Below are 7,937 nucleotides of genomic sequence, written 5' to 3' on the forward strand. Positions count from 1 at the left end.
ATTCTGTAGGTAAATGGCCATGATGTTTTTAGTTATTACACTGAAAGGTCTACCACATTCATATCTTTACAATGGCTTAAACTTACGTTCACAGGTATGACAGAAAAGGTACTTGTTAAAACATGTGCAGTCTATGCACTTTCACCCAATGTCTTGAGAAACATTTGCCCTACTGAAGCAACCGGCACACAGATCAAAGATTACTAGAATAAGATGACAGTAGCCGCAGAGACAGCTGTTAGAGTAAGTTGCGGTAATGAAGAATCACTCTTAGATTTTTATTTAATTAGTTTGGATGAAATAATAAAGGATTAGAACCTCTAAGTATGGCTTTAAATACTCAGCTGCTAGAGTGGTCATTTTCAACCTATTCACAAATAAAAAGTAAAAAATAAAAAGTAATAATTTACAGTAATTGAGCAGCATGTAATGGTTCAGTCTTGACGTTCTGGTATTAGAACATTGTTATGCTTTATTAAAAGACAGCAAAATGCAACCATTTCATCAGAAAAGCACAAACATAGCACATCATTTGTATTAGACCTTATTTATTTTAAAGGATTCCCCTATAGTATCCATCATGAAGGAAGCTAATCTGGCCTGTTGTTACCAGTATAAACTAAAAATCAAACTGCTCTATGATTAAAAAAAATTATGATGCACTAAGGGCGGACATACGAGGAGTGCAGTGTGCTGCATGAGGGCCCTGGACACTCCTCAGCCAACAGGTACAGGGGTCCGTTGAAGGCTACATCCAACACTGCTGTGCACTTCCATAGATATGCATATTAAAATTCAGGCCAAAATAAAGTAAAAGGTAATCAACCAAGCAAGAGCAGAAGCCTTTGGTGCAACATCCTTAAATGATCTCTAGACAAAAGTTGAGGTTATCATTCATTAAGCATGGCAATGTTTACTAAAGCTTGTGGTTTAAACTTTAAGCGGAATACTTTTCTGTGGAGAATATTTATAAATTACCTTTGCCTGTGCACCGTTTGAGTGACATGTCACTGCTTTCAACAAATATAAACCAATCCAGTAAGGCGATATTTATTTTCAGAGAATCTAGTGCTGTACTGGAGATGTCAGCGGAAACCTTCACAGATATCCTTCGTTTCTGTGCTCCTTTGCCTTGATAACGGACATTGAAGTTACAGTGGACCTACACTTAGGGCTCTCTTTATAAAGCAGTGAATCCGACATTCAGCTGACATTTTCAGTTGGAGAATTTCCCAGGTCCATGTGTTTCCAATGGTAGCGACTGATTCTCTAGTCAGAGCTTGATGTGCATTGTAATGAGTGAAACAATTATTTGATCCCCTATCAACCAGTCTGGAGCCTGGCTGGGCCACTCCAGGACCATGTGTTTTGGGTCATTGTCATGCTGGAAAACCCTTCTATGACCCATTTTCAATGCCCTGGCTGAGGGAAGGAGGTGCTCACCCAAGATTTGACGGTAAATGGCCCCGTACATTGTTCTTTCAATGCAGTAAATGTGTCCTGTCCCCCTAGCAGAAAAACACCCCCAAAGCATAATGTGTCCACCTCCATGTTTGACGATGGGGATAGTGTTCTTTGAGTCATAGGCAGCATTCCTCCTCCTCCTCCAAACACAGTGAGTTGATGCCAAAGACCTCAATTTTGTCTCATCTGACCACAACATTTTCTCCCAGTTCTCCTGTGGATCATTCAGATGTTCATTGGCAAACTGCAGCCGAGCCTGTACATGTGCTGTCTTGAGCAAGGGGACCTTGCGGGCTCTGCAAGATTTCAGGCCTTCTTGGTGCAGTGTGTTACCAATTGTTTTCTTGGTGACTATGGTCCCAGCTGCCCTTATATCATTGACAAGTTCCCCCTGTGTAGTTTTGGGCTGCTTCATCACCGTTCTTATGATCAGTGCAACTCCACGAGGGGAGATCTTGCATGGAGCCCCAGTGTAAGAAAAATTCCTGTTTTCCTTATCCCTTTTCTTGAAAGACAGTGTCTTTACTAAGTCTCTATTAGCTTAATAATTCCACAGATCTTAAATAACAAGATATTGATTAACAAAGAACAGAATTACCAAGTAATCAACAATTTTCCAATTAAGCTAAATATTAATCACATAGACAAAGTAAAATGATATGTTACGCAAAGAGTCCGTCCTCTGTACCCTGCACTTTTGAGAGAGAATAAGAGTAAGTAACAGAAAGAGAAGTCTAAGAGGCTTAGGATGTATATATGCATAATGGGGATTTGGGAGAAGAGGCATAGGACGTATATAGGCATATTAGAGGTTAAGAGAATAAGAGAGCGATTTGTGGCTGTTGTCCCTTCTTATCCATCTCCAGGATCCCTGGCCACATCCAGCCACACCCATGCATCCACCCCTTGATCAGGTGTCCTCCCAACTCTGTAAACACCTTGCTCCCAGGTGTCCGCTTATATTCTCCAGTAGGTGGTGCTGTTGTATTGAGGGCAAGTCCTTTAAGTTGGTGCTGGCTTCTTTGATGTCATCCGATAACAGTGATGTTTACACACCTGACAGGATATTCCTGCTCACAGAGATGTTATCTCTTTTGTGATTGCTTGGTATCAACCTCCCACTGTAATCATTCTGTTAGTTTCATTCCCAGAGGCTTTTCAGAGTCAACCCCCATCAAGTTCCACCAACAGTCAGTTTGAATATGAGTGCTAATGTCATGCCACCCATGTTGCACACTCCAACACCCAGACCAAGGGAGACTGAGTTACTTTGTGTTTCTTCCATTTGCGAATTATCGCCAAATGTTGTCACCTTCTTACCAAGCTGCTTGGTGATAGTCTTGTAGCCCAATGCAGCCTTGTGTAGGTCTACAATCTTGTCCCGGACATCCTTAGACAGCTCTTTGGTCTCGGCCATGGTGGCAAGTTTAGTATCTGATTGATTGCTTCTGTGGACAGGTGTCTTTTATACAGGTACTGTAACAAGCTTGGATACCCGGGAGCCTAAAGCTACGTACACACTTCCAATTATTATCGTCGGAAAACGAACGTTCCTGCACGATATATACGAACGATCGTATAGCACCGATCCTGCACATAGAGGTAACGACACGATCGTTCGTAGATATTGTACACACAATAGATACGATCGTTTGAGCGATAGAGGGAGTGACGTGCACGACAGGAAGTGAACGAACGTTCGTTTGTCACGCATGCTCAGGCCATGGACGATCAACGAACGACCGTACACACGAACGATGTTCAACGATCGTCGTCCAATCCGATCCGCCGGTCCGGTCGTTCGTTTCCAACGAGTTTCCTCGTTCGTCGGCGTTGTTGGTTACTTTTTTACGAACGATTTTTTGCCCAATTGATCGTTCGTCGTTCGATTGGAACCATAAAAATTGGAAGTGTGTACGCACCTTAATACCTTCCTGGTTGATAGGGGATCAAATACTTCACTCATTACAATGCACATCAAGCTCTGACTTTTTAGCACTGGGTTTTTGAGGGTTCTTTTGTTGTTATTCTGTCTCTCACAGCTACAATAAACCTACCATTACAAATATAGACTGGTCATTTCTTTGTCAGAGGGCAAACGTACAAAATCAGCAGGAGATACTTACTCAAATACTTCTTTCCCTCACTGCATAAAAGCAATGTATTGCCTTTAGTTTAAAGACTAAATGAATACAAGACCTTACATGATCACTAATGTTTTTATATACACTTAAATTGTGCCAAGGTGTGGCTTGGAAATACAGGTTTATCTTGTAGATTAAAAGCAACATCTAGATTAAAAAAAAGAACCTTAGTGGTGGGTAGATTCTTGCAGGTAATTTATTTTCTATTACACATTTTATAGATACCGGTTGTAAGACTTAGATTCGGTTACCTAACCAAGACTGACAAAACCTGCATGAATGAAAATCTATCTAAAATTAGCCAATTAGAAAGCTTCATTACAACTTATTTGACCAAAAAAAAATTGAAATATAGGCTGTTCAAAGTGAAGGTGAGGTCGAAGAAAACCACGTGCAAGAAATGTGAGACAAAGTTCAAGACTACTAAAACAACACATTAACCATCAGGTCAGTGCTGAGAACACAATGCCACACCCTAAAATGTTTTACCCACTCGTCAGTGGGAGCTTGTTAATTAAAAAAAGGCTTTAGTTCCTCACACTTTTATGCAATCTTTTTGTTCAACCCACTGAATTAATGTACAGAACCAAAATGAGAAAAAAGTTATCTATGTCCAAATATTTATGGACCTAACTGTATGAAGTACCAATGCTTTTGTCACGCTCAGAGATGACCTGCTCATTGAATAATTGAAGATAATGATATATATTGCTGCAAAACACAAAAGTGAAGATCAGAATGTGACAGCTACAGTGAAGTACTAATAAATAGTGAAAAAAATGGTTAACAAGGAACTACTACATTAAATATATCCCAAAAGGACAGAACTGTTATAAAGCTGCCATTGCTCCTCTTATTCTCATCATTGTAGTAGATGCTGATGTTTAAAGTGCAGGCAGTCAGGACACACAATCAGTGTATATATTACTAGTCAGTAAATGGCTAAGCATTGAAGCAAAGATAATGATGACAGCCCTGGATCTAGAACTGAAGAAAGAAACTTTACAGTGGCAGCTCCTAAATTCCTATTATGACAGGTTTAAAGAGACAAAAGTCAGCTAAACATTGATATGCATTACATTTTAAAGATTTGTGAATGGGAGAAATGATCTGGTGATGTGACATGCAATCAGTTGTTGTATACAGAGCATGTGGGCTGATTTTACAATGTGCAGAGCTCAAAGTCCCCACCAGTTACATGTCATTCACCCAATTTACGTGGAGGAGGTTATGTAAGACAGGATATGCAGATTCACCATATTCAAAATTAAATACTACAGAGAACATTTACTTCTCCAAGCTATTATCATTTACAAAAGGGATACAACAGATGATGTACTTTTTGTGGAAGTAACAAACTAAGCAATTAAAATTTTTACCTCTTAAACATTGTGTATTTTGAAAAAAAAAAAAGGGTGTTTTTCCCTCCACACATGACAAAAACAAAATTCATTTAGGCTGGGTTCACACAGTCAATGCATTTACTGCTTCCTCTTAGAAGGCACTGCATGGTAGCCTCTCCCTGTGGTAGCTTCATAGAGAATGAACAAGGGGAGCAGTGAGCAATACTAATACCGTTCACTGCTGCTAGCGATCAAAAGTGCAGACAGTGGATCTTTAAGAAGCAGCACTGCCGTGTTCGAGTGGCTGGCAATAGTGGCTGAATGGGATTACTCAGTTCGGAACCAGAACCAGTCTTGGAGCTAGGTGCATATAAAGCAAATATAAATATACAGGTGTATGGAATTCACTCTTGTTAGAAAGGAAAAAAATAATATACTAAAGCTTCCAGTATAAAGCAGTAGCCTGCCAGTGACAAAGTGTTGCTTTTGTGGATTCCATGCAACACATTCAAAAGTTCCTAAACACTACGTTTTTACTCTTTACTGGTTTTCTAGAGATTTTTAACATGGGAGAACCCCCTAAAAAAACTTTCAGGTCCCCCAGGAACCCCTGGTATAAATACTAAATCCACATATTACAGTATATTAGTGTGGTGGCCAGTGTGAAAAATGCCTCCCTTACAGATCATTGGTATTAGTTAAACTGACCTGAGAATCACAAATTACCAACTGTTAAAACAAACCATGGAATGGTTGAAAAACACTGACCTGTACACGTCTCAAAGTAATATATATGAAGAAACGTGGTAATGCAATCCCAAGACATCCAATAACGCATTCTTCTGCCTTACATTGGGTCCCAAACCATCATATTATTTGATTCTCTTTTAGCCAGCAACCAATGTAAAATTGTAAGTGAATAAAAAAAAGTTTTTTGTTTATTTTTTATTTAGTAGGGGCCAACATTCTATTTACCTAACATTAATGATACAATAAAATGTTCATTTAGCATCAGAGTTCTCCTTTATTGTGACAGAAGGATTTAACCTCCTATAGGGGGAAAACCAAAATGCTAACTTTGTAAGCTGCAGCCAGCATGCATACTTATATCACACCACATTTCTGGACTCCTAGAAATATGCATACTGACCACAGATTAAAGGACATGATAATATGTCACATCAAACACATAATATGATACAAATCCTCTAATCTGGGTTCTTCACACTGGAAACTCAGGTGCGAACACATAGCTATATACTGAATACAAAAGACTTAAAAAATTGGTATTTGGAATTAGGTTTAACTAGTGTTAAGTAAGATGAAATTCCCAGCCCAACACAACTAATCTTCCCCCTTGTGTAATTTCACACAGTTTTGTGTTAACACCTTAATCGTGCAATCAGTACAGCTATTTGTTTAGTTTATTCAAAGTAGGGATTTACAAAGAAGAAACACACACCTATGGGACACTAATATCCCTATGACCACACATTTATTTTCTTCATACTAATATGCAGTGCTTAGGGATGACCATAGTGTGATTGCTAGTAATAAATGTGTATGTATAAGGAAGTGCTTCTTTATAACATAAACATTTAGAGACAGCCAGAGATGCCTTCAAACAATCTCTCATTGAACTATTCAGCAATATGATCTGGGAACAGAGCCAGTCTATACAATGAAAATGGATAAGTGTGAGATGTTCAGACACATCTGTCTAACCCATGAGGAATGGCAGCGCGCTTAGTCAATAAACTCTGGGAAGTTACTGGGTACTGTGAGTGCTGTATGTGGCAACAACAAACCAAACGTATCCTAAATAACCAACCAGTCTGTTGTTCTAGCATTGGTAACAATTTGTTAGTTATGTAATTTATAGAAACACACCGTGAAGCACAATGTGCAATCCTTTATTTTAAATTGCACCTCACAGTGCCCAAACAGATCTGAATTTTTTTTTACAACGCAGTGCTCAACCCAGAAATTCCTTAGGCTGGGTGGAAAGAAATTGTAGGTGAGTGGCAGCCACTGTATTGTGACCCAACTCTTCAGTAACCACTCAAAAACAGCCGGGTGGCTACTGAAAAATACCGGGTGGTGCGCCCAGCTAAAAGGGGCTGGGGAGAACACTGCAACACACTGATGTGAATCATGTATGCTTTGTGGTGTGCAGAAAAATGCACATGTAGGTTAAAAGGGTCTGCTGTAGTACCTTGGAGGTACTTTTATTGTAACACACAGCAAAGACATGAATTCAGCCTACAGCCCTATACAGATGCCCAACAGATGCCCGATGACTGTTGTAGGAATGATCTTTCTTGATCTTTTTCAGGGAGAGATAAACAAGTGTTGTACACACAGTATCATTTTGTTCTTTGGCGAAGGGAGGGCAGTGAGCAGCATCCCTGAAATGCACAGCAATTGTACTCAATCAGTTGTTAATCAATCCACCGTGGTGGATTGATAAACTCAGGTCACTGCTTTATACATGTCAGATTTTCATCCAAGAAAAGCACAACCGCTCATGCCAGGCGAGAATCATCTGACGTGTGTACATGTCAACAGCCTGATCTGTACCATGCTCTCCATCTCTCTCAGCTTAGGAAATCAATGACAGCAACTGGTCAGACTTTAAGGTAGGATTCACACTAATGCAACCCCTACAAGGTGAAACCAACCTATTCATAATGCATAGGCAATCGACATACAGCACGGGACGGTAAAGCCAGCAATGCAGAGAATATTATGTACTGCGGTGTGTCGCCCACTACAGGTAGACCCTGGGCAGTTTGCATGACTTGCAGAAGAAATCTTTTGCTAAACACAGCTTAGGTTGTGGGTGATCTTAGGAACGGAGCTGACTGCAGCCTCTTGTAAGACTTTAATGACCAAGACAAACTCTGCAGTTGTTTCTTTTTGCATATTAAAGCTCAGCTTGCTCCAGAAGGTAATGAATGTCTAGGCTCCATAAAGATTTTTTTTT

This window comes from Pyxicephalus adspersus, chromosome 8 (genome assembly GCF_032062135.1).
Source record: "Pyxicephalus adspersus chromosome 8, UCB_Pads_2.0, whole genome shotgun sequence".
NCBI lineage: Eukaryota > Metazoa > Chordata > Amphibia > Anura > Pyxicephalidae > Pyxicephalus > Pyxicephalus adspersus.